Source organism: Prionailurus bengalensis, chromosome B3 (assembly GCF_016509475.1).
Source record: "Prionailurus bengalensis isolate Pbe53 chromosome B3, Fcat_Pben_1.1_paternal_pri, whole genome shotgun sequence".
In the NCBI taxonomy this organism is placed as follows: domain Eukaryota; kingdom Metazoa; phylum Chordata; class Mammalia; order Carnivora; family Felidae; genus Prionailurus; species Prionailurus bengalensis.
In genome coordinates, this window is record NC_057355.1 from 76,751,737 (window position 1) to 76,771,291 (window position 19,555).

The following is a 19,555-nucleotide window of genomic DNA, read 5'->3' on the forward strand; positions in this document are numbered from 1 at the left end:
CCAGGGACATCACACTTCCTGATTTCAAACTCTACTACCAAGCTGCAGTACTCAAAACACTATGGTGCTGGCATAAAAACAAACTCAAAGGAGAATCGAGAGCCCAGAAATAAACACACACATATGTAGCCAACCAACATTTTACAAGAGACCCAAAAATACTCAGAGTGGGGAAAGAATAATCTCTGAGAAATGATTTTGAGAAAACTGGATAACCACATGCAGAAAAATAAAATTGGATCCCTATCTTACACTATTCACAAAAATTAACTCAAAATGGATTAAAGACTTAAATACAAGACCTGAAACCATAAGTCTCCCAGAGGAAAACATAGGGGAAAAGCTCCATGACATTGGCCTTGGCAAAGAATTTTTATATATGATATGAAAAGCCACAAACAACAGAGACAAAAAATAAGTAAGTGGGACTGCATCAAACCAAGTATCTTCTGCACAGCAAAAGAAACAATCAACAAAATGAAAAAAGCAACCTAAAAGAAGATGCTTGCGCACCATATACCTGATAAGGGATTAAAATCTCAAATATATAAAGAACTCATGCAACTCATTAAGATTCCAATCTGATTTTTAAAATTGGCAAAGGAACTGAATAGACATTTTTCAAAACAAAATCTACAGGTAGCCAACAGATACATGGAAAGAAGTTAAATATCACCAATCATTAGGGAAATGCAAACTAAAACCATAATGAAGTATCATCTCACATCTTTTAGAATAATCAAAAAGATAAGAAATGACAAGAATTGGCAAGGAGGTGGAGAAAAGGGAACCCTTGCACACTGTTGGTGGTAATGCACACTGATGCAACCACTATGGAAAACAGTATGGAGGTTACTCCAAAATTTAAAAATAGAACTAATGCATAATCCAGCAATCCCACTTCTGGATATATATGCAAAGGAAAGGAAAACAGGATATTGAAGAGATATATGCAGGATTATTATGGTTATTGTGGAATTATTCACAAGAACCAAGATATAGAAGCAACCTGTATCCACCAATGGATGAATGGATAAAGAAGATATTGTGTGTACATATACGAGGAAATGTTATTCAGCCATGAGAAAGAAATCCTGCCATTTGTGACAACAGGGATGGGCTAGGAGGGTATAATGCTAAGTGAAATAAGTCAAAGACAAAAACTATATGGTGACACTTATGTGTGGCAACTAAACAAAGGTGAACTTGCAGAAACAGAGAATAGAATGGGAGTTGCCAAGGTGGGGGAAATGGAGAGATGTTGGTCAAGTAGTACCGACTACCAGTTAGAAGATGAGTAAGTTCTGGGGATCTAATGCACAACATTGAGATTATAATTAAAAATACTGCATTATATACTTGAAAGTTGCTAAGAAAGCACATCTTAAATGTTTTTATCACAAAAAAAGAAAGGATTATGTGACATGATCGCAGTGTTATCAAATGCTACTGTGGTAATCATGATGTAACATATAGGTAATATATTATCAAATCAATGCATTTTACACCTTAAATTTACACATTATTGTATGTAAATGTTACCTCAATATAGTTGGAAAAAATGTTTACAAGAAAGACTTGTGAGCAAAGAAATAGATAAATATAGGTAAATTAAAAAAAAAAACATTTAGAGTTATTATCCTAATGATGTTCAGTTTGGCAAGTTAAAATTGAAACAGAATTAAAATTTACTAAAATTTCCTTAAGAAAAAAAAAAGTTTGAATAGTCTTGTAATCATTAAGACATGTATTTATTAAGCAAAAATTCTACCACAAAGAAAGTCCCAGGATTTACAAGTGACATCTACCAATTTTTCAAAGAACAACTGCAATTGTACATGATTCTCCCAAAATATAAGAAACTGCTCTCAATTTGTCTATGATACTAAAACAATAATATGATGAGATTTTTTTTTTAAAAAAAGCACTCTCACTCATGAATATAGACCAAAAATCTTTTAAGGGTTCTTAGCAAATAAATCTCAGTGGTATGTTAAATTGAGTTGAGTTTATATTAGGATGCTTTACCTGATCAAGTTTCTAAAAATACTCTACCACAATGACAGATTATAAGAGACAATTGAAAAGACCATCTAAAAATCCACAGATTAAACACTCAAAAAATTAAACACCCCTCATGATAAAGAAATGTGTTAAAAAAACATGAGCTAGAAGGCAAAATCTTCTTAATTGGATAAAACTTATCTATGAAAATTTCAGAATAAGGGAGCCTGGGTGACTCAATTGGTTAAGCGTCCCAACTTCAGCTCAGGTCATGATCTCGTGGTTTGTGAGTTCAAGCCCTACATCAGGGTCTGTGCTGAAAGCTCAGAGCCTGGAGACTGCTTCGGATTCTGTGTCTCCATCTCCCTCTCTCTCTCTGGCCCTCTCCTGCTTATCTCTCTCCCTCTCTCTCTCTCTCCCCTTCTCTCTCTCACAAAAATAAACATTAAAAATTTTTTTAAATAAAAAATTCAGAGCAAACATCATCCTTAATGGAGAATTTTTTTTTAAAGATTCTGTTAGTATCAGAAGCAAGACAAAAAATCAACTTATCACTAGTGGAAATTCAATATTCAACATAAAAAGTCCTTAGTGAAATAAGACAGGACAAGAAAGAACATGGAGAAAGAAAAGAAACAAGTAGAAATAAATTGATTTCTTAATCATAGATAATATATTTACTTATCATGGTGTACATAGCAAATCCAAAATAATCTACAGGCAAACTCATGAAACTAACAGAGTTTAAGAGAGTTTAACAAGGTAACTGAAGATGAGTATTAACATTAAATTGCATTTTCTAGGTACCAACAAACAACAACAAAAAATCTCATACTACTCAAGAATTCATTCACAAGTCTTATTGTCAGTAAGAACTTCTCTCACTACCTTATTTAAAATTATAGCCCACTATCAAAACCACTATCACTAACTGTTAAGCTTCCCTGTGTTTATTTTTCCCTATAGCAGTTTTTACTAGTTTACCCATTTGTCTGTTGTCCATCCAGCACAAAATAAAAAGTATATAAGGAAATAATTTTTTAACTTACTTTCTTAATTTTCTTTTTAACTGCTCTGTCTTATATACCTAGAACAGTACCTGACACATAGTAGGGACTCAGTAAGAATTTGTTGAATAAAACAATATACATGCAAATGTGCAAAATACATTATAATATCATGAAAATATAAAGTACCAATGAGTCTATGCAACAAGAGATGCCAATGGTGAGGTATACCAAGTTTATAGATAGAAGGTCTCAATATTGAAAGACATTATTAGTCCCCAAATGGATCTTATAGATGAGAACAATTTTAACAAAGTTCGAACATAATTTCAAGAATTTGTTATTCTAATTTTACAAAGAACAAAGGCACATGAAACCTTTTAACAAGAAAAGAGTCAGAGGAGGTGAGGAAAGGTAGCGGAGAAGAAGAGTCGAAGGGGCTTGCCTTTTTAGATATCAACACTTAACGTAAGTAATGCCTTACTATAAGTACAGAAAAAAATGGCTAATAGGTCAGAGTCAAAACCAGCCCACCACATCTGTGAAAATTTAAAGTATAATAAATGGAATATTAGCAAATATTAATTAAAAAATGGGATAAAGTATAACAAATGGGATATAGACAAAATGTAGAAAAGAGGGACTATTCAAGTACTGGAGCACTGTTTTTCCTCATTAAAAAATAAATAAATAAAATTATGTTTTTCTGTTTTCATTACACACAAAAATTAACTCTAGAAGAATTACAGACATACAGTGAATGGCAATTTTTAGCACACTTACAATGTTACCTAGGAAAATATATTTGAGACATATAATATATAAAGATAAGGGGTAGAATTTCTTGAGACACAAAAAAAAGACTTAACCATATAAAGCTTGATAAATATAATTATGCTAAATTCAACAATCTGTGTTTACCAAAAAACACCACAAATAGAGTGATCATTCAAGGCACAAATTAGGAGAATAAAATTAATAACCTAATCAATGAAGAACTGCAAATCAACAAGGAAAGATAATCTGACAGAAACAAAAAACACAAAAGGATTAGTAGCCACATTAATTGGAAACAGTAATGGTAATCAAAGAAAAAGACGTTCAACCTTCATCATTACAGCAATATAAATTAAAATGAAAAACATAAAATATTACACCCAGTAAATAGACAAAATGAATAAATCTGATAATAGCAAGTGCTGATAAGGCTAGGAAGCACTGTGAATCCTTATAAACTACCAGGAAATGTCTAAATTGGTTTAACAATTTTGGACAACAGTTTAGTCTTATCTTGTAAATTTGATCATGTGCATACTTCATTCAGTACTTGTAAATTCCACTTGTAAGTATATGACCTATATATGACATGCACCCATAGATGTGTAAAAACCGTTCATAGCCTTATTGTTAGTAACAGCCACCTAGATTCCATGGACCAGAGAGAGATAAATAAACTGTGGTGTATTTAGCTAATAAAAATATCAAAAATCAGTCAAAAGAACAGATATAGTTATGAATGATAATATGGGTAAATATTAGTAATAAGCAAAAGAAAACAAGCTCCAGAAGACTGCATACTTCTTTACACAATATATTCGTCAGCAACAACTTACACATGTGGGAAAGCTTTTTAAAATAAAAAGCAAACTGTCCTCAGCTGCCTGTGAGATGCTAGGCACTTCCGCGGAAGGGAAGGCCGCATAGGGGTGAGGCCCTCTCTTCATCCGGGACTAGCATGGCGCCCAGTAGCACCTGCTCAGCCCTCTCCAAAACAATGGCATCTGCCTTCAAGCTCATCTGCATCTACTCTGCTCTCATCTTGTACAATGATGAGGTAATGGTGACGGAGAAGATCAGTGCCCTCGTGAAAGCAGCAGGTGTAAAAGTTGAACCTTTCTGGCCTCCCTTATTTGCAAAGGCCCTGACCAACATCGTCAACATCTGGAGCCTTATCTGCAAAGGTCGGAGCTGGTGGGCCCACCTCAGCAGCTGGAGGCCCAGCTAAGGAGAATAAAGTGGAAGGAAAGAAAGAAAAGTAAGAAGAGTCTGATGATTACATGGGCTTTGAGCTTTTTGACTAAACCCCTTCTGTGACCTGTTCGGTTAAAAGCTGAACTCTTAAAAAAATTTAAAAAATAATAAAAAGTAAAGAAACAGTAAACATAAAAAGTAGTAGTTGACCTCGAAGCAGGGAAAATGCAGCAGAATACATAAGGTCTGGAATATAAAATAGGGAAAAACACACAGACGATTCAATGATATTAGAGATATTCAGATCTTAAATAGGGTGATGAATTACTGTGGATACAATTTGATACTATTATTATAAAATTCTATAAATCATCGAATATTACATAATAAAAAGAAAAGCAGCATAAACAAAACCCCATTAAACTAAAGAAAAACTAATACATAATTTTTTTCCAGTAATGCCAATAGTTGGAAAATTAAATAAATTTCCTTGTTAACATTTTTCTAAAAGACACCAAATTTCAAGTTTTGAGAAAATTATCTCACTATGGGATGTATAAACTGTGTCATAAGATAAAAGCTGTTTTTCTTTTAGACTTTTTTTAAAGGAATTACAAATGAATTATTTTTTAAAGAAATATATCCTAAGGAGGACATGATTTTGCATCAGAGTTTTACCTTACTAGCTATAACCTAGGTAAGACCACTGAATACATATATTTTATAGGAAAAGGAAGTAGTATTCATCCATATTCTGTACTTGTGTTTTGTAACATTAGATCTAATTTTACAGTGTATCTTTAGGCTTTGGTAAGCAAATCTTTTATTTCTTTGTTACAAAAAAAAATCACCCCAACTAAGCTTGTTCTACTTTATCCTGCACTAGAGCCAGCTTCCTTTATTTCAATTCAGTCTTTGTGCTACCTCATTATTTTGTACACAGTAGCATTTTATCTAAGCCTCTTCCTCAGTTTTGGAAAGAGTGAGTCATTGGGTGAAAGAGTTACCCCCTTGCCAGACCCACTTCAATTAAGAATTATAGTGCCTCCTAAAAAAAAAAAAAAAAAGAAAGAAAGTAAGAAAGTGGGGCGCCTGGGTGACTCAGTCAGTTAAGCGTCCAACTTCTGCTCAGGTCATGATCTCACGGTTCATGAGTTCGAGCACCGCATTCATGAGTTCGAGCTAACAGCTCAGAGCCTGGAGCCTCCTTCAGATTCTGTCTCTGCCTATCTCTACTCCTCCCCCCCCCCACCAACACACACACACTCACTCTCTCTCTCTCTCTCTCTCTCTCTCTCTCAAAAATAAATAAAAATTAAAAAAAATTACAGTGCCTTCTGTGTGCAAGGTTACTTGCTATGTGAACGAAACAGAAACAGTATAATGTAACTAATGGGACATAAGTAGACTGAGAATGTATTAGATACACAACAGACTAGAGTGAGGAAATTTGGTTAAATGTGTCATTTTTTTTAACTACAGTGCACAGAATTGTCTTTCATAAGAGGTTATTCTCATGATACAAAAATATCTCAGAAGTATAGAATAAAATAAACAGACTCTTAACTACAAACGTGGTTGCCAGCAGGGAGGGAGGTGAGATAGATGAAGGAACAAAAAGAAAAAAAAAAGAGGTGCAAAATAAAGAGAAAACACAATAGAAAACAAACTCAATTAAACACCAGTTATGAAAAATTCAAGTTCTGTTTCAAAACATAATAAAGAAAAGTGTCCACATTTTCAATATTTTCAAAAAAATGTTCAGTGTGCTTTAATGTTCTTTATCTGTGGCAAAACAAAAAACAAAGAAAGAGAAGATTCTTCTCAGATATATTTTTGATACAGCATCATAACAGACACTGCCTTTGAGGAAAGAAACATACTAAAACTCAACTATTTAAATATTGAGCAGCATTCTCTAATTTTTACAGGAAGAAAGAAGAATGGATGGTAACAGTATTTTTATCACCAAGACAGAGAAAACATGAGAGATGGATTTGGGAGAGGAGGCAAGATGAACTATTGCAGGATGTGACATTGAAGGCTACTTCCTCCCAGTGTCTCTGGTGAAGAAAAACCAGAAAGAACAGCTTTACAACAAGCACCAACAAGCAACGCTTCCTAACACTGACTCTATGTCCTTCTGTAAAAACGGCTATGTGTCCAACAGTGGAGAAATGTAATCATTATTTTTAGAAATTTTTAGACATTTTCCATTTCCTAGCTGACTATCATAATTTATTTCCCACAGGGTTGTTCATCATCCGTAAAAATTGTGTAGGATTTGTGAAGCCATCTTGAATTTATACCCTCTGGGATATTTTAGCGTAGAACCAGAAGAAGCCTATAGCGATTCCATTCATTTATTCATTCATTCATTCATTCATTCATTTATTTATTTTTTATTCAAACTGGAGAAGAAAACTATCTGTTGATGAATTGTATCAAAGGTTCTCAGAACAGAATCTGGCTATTGTCCAGAGTTTTGGGTGTTGGTGTTGGTGTTGTTTTCTTTTTAATCTTTTCAAAGTTGAAAAATCTGGAGGTCATTTAACAGTTTAGGTACTACGTAATTAGTTTGTGGCATTCAAGAAAGGACTGTCAGCCACTGCGAGAGGAATGAATGGAGAGGGCTTGGGGGGTTGCCTGGAGAAACACAGCTTGAGAGTAGATCTCCTTATTTCACTGCACTGTGCTGGACAGTCAGAAGTTACTTCTCAGTATTCTGCCTGGAGAAAGCCCAAAAGGCTTTGGGGCACAAATTTACAAATCAATGGTCATTGCTGCTGAAGTCCAAGCTTGGATTCATATGCTGGGCGAAAGAAATTCCTGTAATAGTTGTGCAAAATATTGAGCCTGAGAAAACAGTGGTTATCACAGGTTTTTCTCTATTCCCTTTGAACTAGCATTCACAGAATCTTAAATAATTTGCATCTGAAAAGTTAGGCTACAATAATGCATTATCATTTCACCAGTTACTCTTTAAAAAAAAAGTTTATTTATTTTGAGAAAGAGAGCATGCAAGCATGCATGAGTAGGGGAGGGGAAGAGAGAGAGAGAGAGAGAGAGAGAGAGAGAGAGAGAGAGAGAGAGAGAATATCCCCAGCATGCTCCATGCTGTCAGCATGGAGCCCAGTGTAGGGCTTGAACTCATGAATTGTGAGATCAGGACCTGAACTGAAATCAAGAGTCAGATGCTTAACTACCTGGGCCACCCAGACACCCACTGACCAGTTCTTCACATAGTTGACAAGGTGCTTTTTTAATCTGGTGAAAACAGTAAAACATAACACCTGTCAACAGCACTGACAATGGAATGAGCTAGCTGAATATTTCCTTTTATTTCCATGCAATTTTTTTTTTCTCAGAAAACTAAGGCTTTGTGTCAAATAGTATTGATTCAGGAAGATTCTCCCAATTCAAGTATATAAATATACATTTATGGCATGTTGTGCTACTTTGTGTGCACTTACTAGACTCTTTCTCCAGATATTTCCACATAGCTTTAATGCAACAGAAGGAGGATAGAGTAAACCACTGGGTTTAACCCTGGCTCCAGCTCTTATTAGCTGAGGGACCTAGGATAATAGCTTTTCCCTCTGGGCCTCAGTTTTCTTGCTTGTAGTGTAGGATAGTAATTAATACAGATTAGATATTTAACTACTGCATCTGGCAGTACATACACACACACACACACACATATATACACATATATGTATATATATAATATTTTATATTAAATCAATTTGCTGTATTGAATGTACCTTCTTAAAATCATAAATATTCTAGGAGTTAAATGGGTTAACAGACAGGGACCTAAAGACAGATGAAAATGCACAACTGCTGACTGGGTGATGTATCGTGTGGTTAATTTCAGTATCAACTGTATAGCTACAGTAGCTAATATTATTGTGTGCTTAGTCTTCTAAAAACTTGACATGAGTTAAATCAACAAATCTTTCAACAATGCTAGGAGTTAAGTACTGGTATCTTTTTTTTCACATATGAGGAAATGGAGACACCAAAAGATTAGCTTAACTTGCCCTAAGTCATACAGCTAGTAAGGAATTGAGCTGGGATTCCAACTCGGCAAGTTGGTACCAGTCTCTTAACCACTATGCCCTGCTGGCTCCCCATGTATTTTTCTCCATGTATTTTACTGGGAAAAATGTGTATCATACCTCATACACATAAGAGGTATATCTGGATGTTCTTTCTACATATTGAAGAATCACACTTTAGGTGGATTCAAGTTAGCGTGAGGATTAGGGTTAGATCAAAAATAAAATCTTGTCCTTACATTATGCCCTGCCATGACACAATTTATCATAAGCCACCTGCATTTCCTTTTCTTTTTCTAGAAAACACATTTTAAGAAATACATGCCTGTCTGTATATGAAACTTGGTAATTCCCTAGATAGTTAAATATAAAGACTAAAACAGTGACCCAAATTCCTAGCAGTGGGAACAGATGTTTTAGAGAGAAGCAAAAGTATAACTGCTTCCCTAAGTCATCATGAGATGTGTAAAATTCCCAAGAGGCCCTGAATAAAGATCATTCCAATTTTGAATTAAAAGCCTACAAGGACACTTTTTAATCTCAGAAGAAAAACACCAATAGATTTGCCTTTAGACTTTGGGGACTAAACAGAAATTGTCTAGGTCATGAGTATAAATAGGTTTCCTAATAAATGCCAGTTGGTAGTGGCTGAATAGGAGGCTGAATTGAACAGCAAGCTTGGGCTGTATTTGGCTTACTGGGAAAGGATGCAAGGCTCACTCAGTGACCTATACCTTAAATATAGATTTAGGGAATGGTAGCCCAGATGTTCTATTTTTGCCATCCCCATATAGTCAACTTCTTTTCTTACATTCTTCTGCTCCTCTCTGACAAACCGCCCTCTTCCCACAAAGAGAAACATGTACACACACACACACACACACACACACACACACACACACACATACACACTCAGAATTTACCATCACCAGAAGGAGATCCTTCAAATGGAATCCTGGGCTTGTCTTCAGACCCAACCTTCTGTGCTTCCCTTAATTTCTGTTATGGAGTCAGCTAATGTTTTAATAGCCACCTTTATCAGCCTATAAGAACTGATACTGATAATGATCCAAAAAGATGGAAAATATATTTTTCAGATTCTTCAGAGCTTACAATAAACCTGTTTACTTTGAAGTCCATTGATGAATGAATAGGAGTTGAATAACACCTCCTTGAGCATGCATGAAAATCATGCTAGTTTTGCATGAATGGTATCAAGTAATATTGAGATTAATGGACGGATGACTGAAGAGCTGGGGATAAGAAAGAAGGAGTAGGGAAAAAGAGTAGGGTGGTACCAAACCCATTTTGGAGAAAGGAAGATTGGAAGAAGAGTTGAGAGAATACTCAGCATATCCGTAAGAGAAAATCCAGGACTTGGAAAAAAAGGATATGCCGACAGAGACTTAGTGACCAGCACTGTTTTATGCTATGACTACCTGGTATGTGACTATATACACTCTACATATATACATTATATTTATATATACTATATATTATATACACATTATATACACATATATACACATATGTGTTAATATATTCACTCCAAAGGGCACCACCCTCTCCCCTGCCAGTAGAGGGAGCCAGTGTTTGATAAAACCAAGAGCAGTTTTCTCTCATTATTATTTGAAAACACCAACTTTTTCAGTTCAAGCCATTTGTTTTCTCTTCTTGCTTTTTAGGGATGAGAAAATACTCTTGTCAGTGGTTTATACTGGGAAAATCACTTAATAGGCTCTCCCCATTCAGACCAAGGTCCGCAAAGAAAGCACAAAACAGCTTTGATTAAAGTCACCTTCTAAGGGGTACCACCAACAGAATGCAATAAAACTTCTAAATGATCTTTGAGTCACCATTCATAAAAGGAAAATAACAATTTGATAGTACTTTCTATGGCTTAGTGTCATCATTAAAAATGGGAAACTGGTCATAGCAGAAGCCCCTGGGTTGAGAGATAAGTGGTACAACATCAGTGGCCTCAATATCTAATGATGCAAAACCAAGACTAAATTATTAATGCTACTTTAGTATGACTATGTTCTGGCTCTTGGATCAGAGCTGTTCAATGGACTAGAGAGAACAGGGGCTGCATTTTAGATAACAGAAAACTAGGTAGTACCTTATTTGTATGTCACATTTTCCATTTCAAAGGTGTTTTTTCAGTATTCGCAGTTGGGGTAGATACAGCATGACGCTAAGTTTCCAATATCAACCAGTGTTAAACATCTCTGAACAGCCAAATTTGGTTTACAGTGGGTGGAAATTAAACCAAACCAAAAAACAAACCAAAAAACAAAAACAAACAAAACCACCTTGACACCAACCAATAGAACATTCTGACCTTGGACAATTAGCCTAGTGATAGCATTATAACAATCCTTAAAAAGCAGGAAGACCAGTTATTGGCTGTAGTTAGTCTTGTTTATTCTAAGCTCTGTTTATAGGATACAAAATACAAGAAAGATTGGACAATTATCCATTTGATTTGATCAGTGTAGGCAGCCAAACCAGCTAATTCAGCAGGGAGACAGAGCCCTGACTAGCTAGACTAATCAAATCAAGAGAATAACTGCCAGATCTCCCCTTTACTTTAGCCGAGTAGATGCTGCCTTGGGGAATGGCTTAGATTCAAAGGCTCTGACTGTTTGAAGTCCCCCAAAAGTCTGTTAATTGGAGCTCTTTGGATGCTTTGGATGGTTAAAATTACATAGCTTAGGTTGGTTGGCTAATCGGTTCTCAGACAACATAAATTCGGCCACTTTAAAATGATAGGGGGAAAAAGCCCTTCATAATAAAAATGATAAGTATAATGGTCTGACTTTGATCCTAAAAAAGGAAGTAGAGCAAAATTGCATTTGGGACAGTCAGCCACTTTTTTATTTAGCAAAATAGCCAGGAAATATAGAGATGAATTTTTTAGTTCAGAATGGTGTTTCAGGTTTGAGTCCTATAAGCACAGGGTCACATGATAATTCCTTTAGCTTATTAGTGTCAACAGTTGGCATAAGATGAAACAATAACTTCGGTGCTCTATTTTTTTATCCCTGTAAAATTAATCTCGTATGTTTTTCAGGGACATATGTAATTTTTTTCTAAGAAATGATCTCTTTTATAAGTAGAAGCTAGAGTGTACAGACAGTACTGAATCGAGCTAAGCCAAGTCAAAGGGAAAAGATATTCAGGGTTAACGAAATTAGAGAATTCAACACAGGTAGCTGAAGGTCTGTATGTCTTAGCATGGTCCACTTGGCCCAGTTATATTACCACCACCAAAACACACAAATATAATAGCTCTTCAACTAAAATCTGGAAATCTTTATGCCCCAAGATCCTTGACACAGATGTATGGGTCATTTTGACGTAATCCTTCCTTGGTGATTACCAATGGTGAAAGTACCCCTAAAGAAACATGACCCTAACTATTCTATATTCCTTCTCTGGAGACTAGGTCCAAATTAAGTCAGTTCTCATAAAACAGCAAAGTCAAACAACTATGAGTGTTTATTCATTTGCAGCCTAGTTCGTTATCATCCAAGGGATGTGGGACAAAATCAACTTCATCTAGAATCTTGGAATCTCTAGAAAAAGCAAAGGAACAACTTAAGAGAAGGATCATTTACCACAAGTGAATAAATTAACATTCATTTCACCAAAATATTTATTGGGCACCTATGAAAACAAAGCATAATTTTTAAGAATATGAAAAACGCAAACAAAAGTATAACTTATTATAACTACCTATATAGTACTTATGAAAAGTTGACATGACTGATACCATTTTAAAATAGAGTTGGAGAGACCACTGTAGAGAAACTGCCTTATCCCTAAAACTTCTGGATGTGAGAGACTCCTTTTTGAGAGAAGTCCCACTTTCCTTTATTAAACAAATGGCTAATGAGCACTTGACCGGAGCAAAAAAGACACTTGGAGTGGGCCAGAACAGCAACTGTTTTATAAGCAATTTCCTCTAAATTCAACAGGACAACAGGCATTCTGACCATAAAAGTGACGGTTATGGACTTTGTGAAGACCAAATAGTTAACTAATGCATACTGAAATAGTTTTATTTGTTAACACCAATAGAAGGATGCCTAGGTGGCTCAGTAGGTTAAGTGTCCCACTCTTGACTTCGGTCCTGGTTGTGATCTCACAGTTCATGAAATTGAGCCCCATATAGGGCTCTGTCCTGACAGCAAAGCCTGTTTGAGATTCTTACTCTCCCTCTCTATCTGCCTTGGCCATGCATGCACGCTCTGTCTTTCTCAAAATGAATAAATAAACTTAAAAAAAAAACACTAACAGAATAGTTGATCAATGTGTATCCAAAAGTGACTCAGCATTTTAGTGCCAGTCAACAATTTGATTCTCTTTTATCCAAGTCAAGTAACTGTCACCCCTCTACCATGCCTCTCCTCTTTTTCATAAAAAGTCCTTGCTTTCACCCTGCATGCAGGATATTTTTCTGGTTACTGCTGGAATCTGTGCTCCGCAAACTGCAATTCTTTGATCCCAAATAAACACTCATTTACCTCTCATTATGGCTATTTTCAGGCTGACATACTTAATACCCAAACATTTCCATTAATTTAACACAACAACCCAGTGAAATTACTACTATTATCATCACTATTTTATAAATGAGAAATTTGCAGCTCAGGCAAAGTAAGTGATTTGAACAAAGTTGCTCAAGTATTTGGTAAGAAACACAGCCTCCCTTCAAGAAGCCTCACAAAGAATTAACAATGCAATTGGTAAAAATATGCCACCAGGAAATGTGCCACTATCAATGACTGGCATGAAGTTAAGAGCATAAGATTTCAGAGGCAGGAAAGATGGAGAAATCTTTTATGGACAAAGTAGGATGTAAGGGCAAGTGACAGGGCTGCCTGGGAACTTGGGAATAAGCAGATAAGTGGTAAGGGAACGTTTCACTTAAGGGAAATACTGTGAGCATTCTAACTGGATAAGCATTTAGCATGTTGGAGGAGGATTTGCAAAAGTAATTTAGAAACAGACTATAAAAGAAATAATGGGTTAAAGAGTTTGCACTTCAACATCTAGGTGATGTGAAGTTATCACAAGTTTTTTTTTTTTTTTTTTTTTTTGCACAGGAAATGGACATGAAAATAGAGTCTGGAGGAAAATTAATTTGGCAATAGTCTACAGTATGTGTTAAAAAGAAAGAGATTAAAGTCTACGGTATGTGTTAAAAAGAAAGAGATTAGAACACTAGGCTACAGTCTTAGTCTGTTCAGGCTGCTCTAACAAAATATCAGAGGCTCGGTAGCCTGGTGGTACTTATTTCTCACACTTGAGGAGGTTAGGAAGCCCACGGTCAGGCACCAGCAGATTCAGTGTCTCATTAGAGCACACTTCCTGGATTATAAATGTCTTTTCACTGTAATCTCACATAGCGAAAGAGACAAGGGAGTTCCCTGGAATCTCTTTTATATGTATACTAATCCCATTTTCAAGTTGTCCTAAGTGGGGAAACTTCATGACTTAAACTTCTCTCAGGGAACCCACTTCCAAATACTACCACATTGAGGATTAGATTTCAATGTGTGAATTTTGAGGACACAAACATTTGGTCTACAGCATTCTTCTCCTGGCCTCTGAACTTCATGTGCATCTCACAGGTCATCAACTCAAAAGTCTTAAATCCAAAGTCTTACCTAAAGATCCTCTAAATTGGGATACCTGGGTGGCTCAGTCAGTTGAGTTTCTGACTTGATTTTGGCTCAGCTCATGATCCCAGAGTTGTGGGATCAGGTCCTGTGTCAAGCTCCTCACGGAGTGTGGGGCCTGCTTAAGGCTCTCTCTCTGTCTCCCCCTACCCCACTCATGCACACACACACTCTAAAATAAATAGAGCACACACGTACTCTAAAATAAATAATAAATAAATGGGAAAAATAAAGATTATCTAAATCAGATATGGGAAAACTCAACGTGTAACTCATTTGAGGCAAATTCCTCTCCAGGTATGAATCTGTGAAACCAAACATGTTAAATTCTTCCAAAACACAGTGGTAGGACAGGCATAGGATAAACATTCCTACTCCAAAAGTGAGAAATAGAAAAGAGTGACAGGTCTCACCAAGCAAGTCCAAACCCAATAGGGCAATTTCAATTAGATCTTATGTTCAAGAATAATCCTTTTTGGGGCATCTGGGTGGCGCAGTCGGTTAAGCGTCCAACTTCAGCCAGGTCACGATCTCGTGGTCAGTGAGTTCGAGCCCCGCGTCAGGCTCTGGGCTGAGGGCTCAGAGCCTGGAGCCTGTTTCCGATTCTGTGTCTCCCTCTCTCTCTGCCCCTCCCCCGTTCATGCTCTGTCTCTCTCTGTCCCAAAAATAAATAAATGTTGAAAAAAAATTAAAAAAAAAAAAGAATAATCCTTTTTGACCCTATTCTCTGCCCTCCAGGCCCAATTGAATGGGAGTTCTGCTTTCCAAGCCACCTAGGGTGACAACCCTACCCCCAAAGTTTTCCTAAGAAGCCTTGTCCCTGTGGCGTTGGATGGCCCTGTAACAGTTCTTGCCTGAGCCCACAGCTCTCTGGGGTTGAAATCCTGAGCCCTTGGCTCTGCCAAGAGGCTTCATCATTTGAAATCTTGGTAGAGACAGCCATGCCCTTACAGCTTTGCTGCATACGGTCTATGCTGCATCTGGGTTCACCAGACACACAACTGGAGTGTAGGAAGGAGTTGGCAATGTAAGGTAGGTCCCACAGGCACCAACAGCCCAATGCACTCTGGACCAGTGGTGGGAGGGCACCTCTGATGACCCTTTGGGATCATCCTTCCATTGACTTGGGCAATAGCTCCTGGCTTCTGTCAAGATGGCTCTTTGTCAAATAGTCATATGACTACATTCTTCATGTTCTCTCTCAAAAGACTTTCTTATTCTTTTCTATACAGCTAGGCTGATAACTTTCAAAATCTTTAAATTCTGTTTCCGTTTTGATTAACGATTCCATTCCTCCTTTTATTCTAAGTATCCAGGAGAAACCAGACTACTTCTTCAATAATTTGCTTAGAAATTTCTTCAGCCAAATATCCAATTTCATCACTCACAAATTCTACCTTCCACAAAACACTAGGACATGAACACAGTTCAGCCAAGTTCTTTGCCATTTTATATCAAGATCTCCTTTCCTTTGGTTTCCAGTAATATTTTCATCATTTCCATCTGAGACCTCAGCAGAATGGCCTTTAACATTCACATTTATACCAACATTATGTTCAGGATTACCTAGGTGAACTAAAGAGATTGAGGTCTTTTGGTAGCTCCCCTCTTTTCTTTCTGGGCTCCCACCAGAATTGCCTTTAACGGTCCATTCATAACAATATAGGCTTTTCCTCGCATGCACCTCCAAATTCTTCTAGCTCCTACCAATTACTCAGTTTAAAGTTACTTCCAAATTTTTTGGCATTTGTTACAATAGCACTTCACTCTCAATACCAATTTCTGTCTTCATCCATTTGGGCTACTTTAACAAAATATAGTATATTTGGTGGCAACAGAAATTTATTTCTTAGTTCTCAAGGCTGGGAAGTCCAAGATCAAAGCACCAATAGAGTCAGGTGAGAACCTGTTTCCTGGTTTATAGATGGTTTTCTTTTTGTTATAATACAACATACCATGACATGAAGGGTAAGGAATTTCTCTGCAGTCTCTTTTATAAAGCAGAGCTCCTATGACCTAATCACTTCCCAAGGGCCCTACCTCCAAACACCATCACCATGGGGATTAGATTTCAGTAGATGAATTTTGGAGGGACACAAACATTCCAGTCTGTGGAAGATACATTTCCCTAAAATAATAGCACCCTGTAGGCTTCTTTAAGCAGTGATGGGGGTCAGAGGAAGTAATTCAAGCTGGGTAACAGCAAAAGAGTTATGTAACTAGGAGTCCATTTTATGAGAATATTCCACCTATTATACAATGGTTTATATGAGTAACATCAGATTTTAAAGGTCCCAAGGGGCACCTGGGTGGCTCAGTCAATTAAGCCTCCAACTCTTGGTTTCGGCTCAGGTCATCTCACAGTTTGTGAGATTGAGGCCCGTGTTGAGCTCTTTGATGACAGTGAAGAGCCTGCTTGGGATTCTCTCTCTCCCTCTCTCTCTGCCCCTCCCCAGTTCCCATGTGTGCTCTCTCTCTCACTCTCTCTCTCTCAAAATAAACAAACTTCAAAAAAAAAATAATAAAGTTCCCAAGAATTCATAGGTGTTATGAGGGAAAGCAGCACTTGTCATGAAAGGATAGGGAAGACCCGACGGATGATGAAAGAATGACAAAATGGAACACACAGAGCAGCACAAATGGTGACTGGAAGAGCTGTGACAAGAGCGTGGATGTAAAAATTCCACAGAGGAAGGGGAATTATTTTGCCCGAAGAAGAAAACTAATAAACAGAAATAAAGGAGGAAGACATGGACTGCAGGGAACATTGCCTGACAGACACAACTATTGGATGATGGAGTTCTATTCCCAAGGGAAGCTGTGGAAATTTCATCAGTCAGACACTTAAGGTGAGTTTGAGCAAAGCAATACAAGATCTGCTGTGAGAGCAGTTTTGCACCTGCGTGAAAAGGACAGGGTGGTCAATGGCCACCTCTAATGTATTTGACATCACATTAAATCAAAAATCAAAATGACACTCTCTTTGGTAGCAGTGTTTTTCATACCTGGATACCAGCAAGTAGAGTGCTCTTGGACACCTATTCCTCTTTCCCCAATCCCCATAAATGCTATTTCAATTTTTATCACCCTTTTAAATCCTCAAGCACCCCCTCTCTTATCTTCTCTCTACAGGTGACCTTGCCATCTGTTTCAGAGAAAATGAAAATGATCTCGCCTACCTCTCTGTCTCTTTCTCTCTTCCTCACCCATACACATTCTTTGTTTCTTTCTCATGCAGTATAGGGAGGAAAACTTTTTTCCTTCTTCCTGGTCTAATAACTAAGTCAACATAGGACAGATTAATAGGAGAAAAACAAATTTAATTTCATACATATGGGAGCTCATTAAAAATAGAATCAAAGAGGTGACCAAAGTAGGTAGCTTTTATACTCTTCTGATAAAGAAACAATGAATTTGTAAAGAATTGACAAGACAGAGAAGTTTAGGCTTTAGTGTAATAAATTAATGAAGTAACAGTGTTTGTTTAGACAGACCTCTCAGTCCTGAATTCCCTACCTCTAGGGATAAGGTGGTCTCTTCACTTCCTATTTCAGGGAAGGTAACCTTCATAAAGGAGTTTTATTTCCTGCTTTTTGGGGGGTAGGGGGACAAAGGATAGTAAAAAATAATCAATATGCCAAAGTGGCATACTTTGGGGTGGCCTGCCCTGAACCCCTTCAGTAGATTCTGTTAGTTACTTACCTAATCACTAGCCTCCACCTTTTCTATTTTTATAGAACCCACATTTTTTAGGGTATTGGGCAGTCCTGTGCCTGGAGAAGGGTGCATATTCTACAACTTCAGTAAGTAAATCATAATTAGTATGTGCCGTGGTCATGCAAATTCTTCTTGGCAAGGACAGGTTTAGTAATGGGCATTTTTTTGGTCAAAATTTTCACCGGAAGACATTAATATAAGCCTGTTAGGAAGCTTCTGGTAATGTTTTTCTCACTCTTCAAAGACACATAGCTCTTATTCACATTAAACTTTTTGTATTGTGGTCAGACAAAACCACTAACCTTTTTTTCATTTCTTATCAAATTCACATCTTTATGCCTTAGACTCTCCTGCTCATTTCCCTTGTTCTGAATATTGCTTATTATTCATTATCTTGTTTTTTTTTTTTTTTTTTTTTTTCCTGGTTCATGATGTTCTCCTCCTCTTTATGTGTAATTAGTTGTCGGATTCTATTCTTTCTCAGCATTCACACCCCCCACCCCCGCTTTTTTTTTTTTTTTTTTTTTTTTACTTTACATGGGGATTTACTTTACATGGGGATAAGGGGATTATCGATATTTCCCTGGCTTCAACAGTGATTACATTATCATCCATTCTTTCTTGAGTTCCGGATCTTTATTTCCTGCTTTTTACTGGACATTTCTGTGTGCAACTCATGGAAGTAACCCATTCAGTCTAAATTAAGTGTATTCTTTCTGCCCAAATTTGATCTTCCTATTGACATCTCTAGGATAATTTCACTACGTTCATAAACTAGCAACTCTGGATTTATTTTAGATTTTCACTGTGTCTCAAATTACCACTTCTAAATCAGTCAATCAACTCTATGAGTTCTAGCCCTACATGTTTATTGAATCTCTATTTTTTATTTATGCTACTCTACTTTAGTCAAGACTTATTTTCAACATTAAAAAGTTCACCCTATGCCTGGATGGCTCAGTCTGTACTACATGCATGTTTTGATCTCAGGGCTGTGGGTTCAAGCCCCACATTGGGTGTGGAGATTACTTAAAAATACACTCTTAGGAAGAAAAAAAAAAGCGTGCCCTAAAGTGATAGAGTCAAAATATTCAAGGTACTGATG

General features: G+C 36.7%; 1 pseudogene; it reads left to right on the forward strand.

The window, feature by feature from the left end:
- The first annotated feature begins 4,785 nt into the window (after positions 1–4,785).
- Positions 4,786–5,092, forward strand: LOC122467932 (annotated as a pseudogene).
- The last annotated feature ends 14,463 nt before the right edge of the window (positions 5,093–19,555 follow it).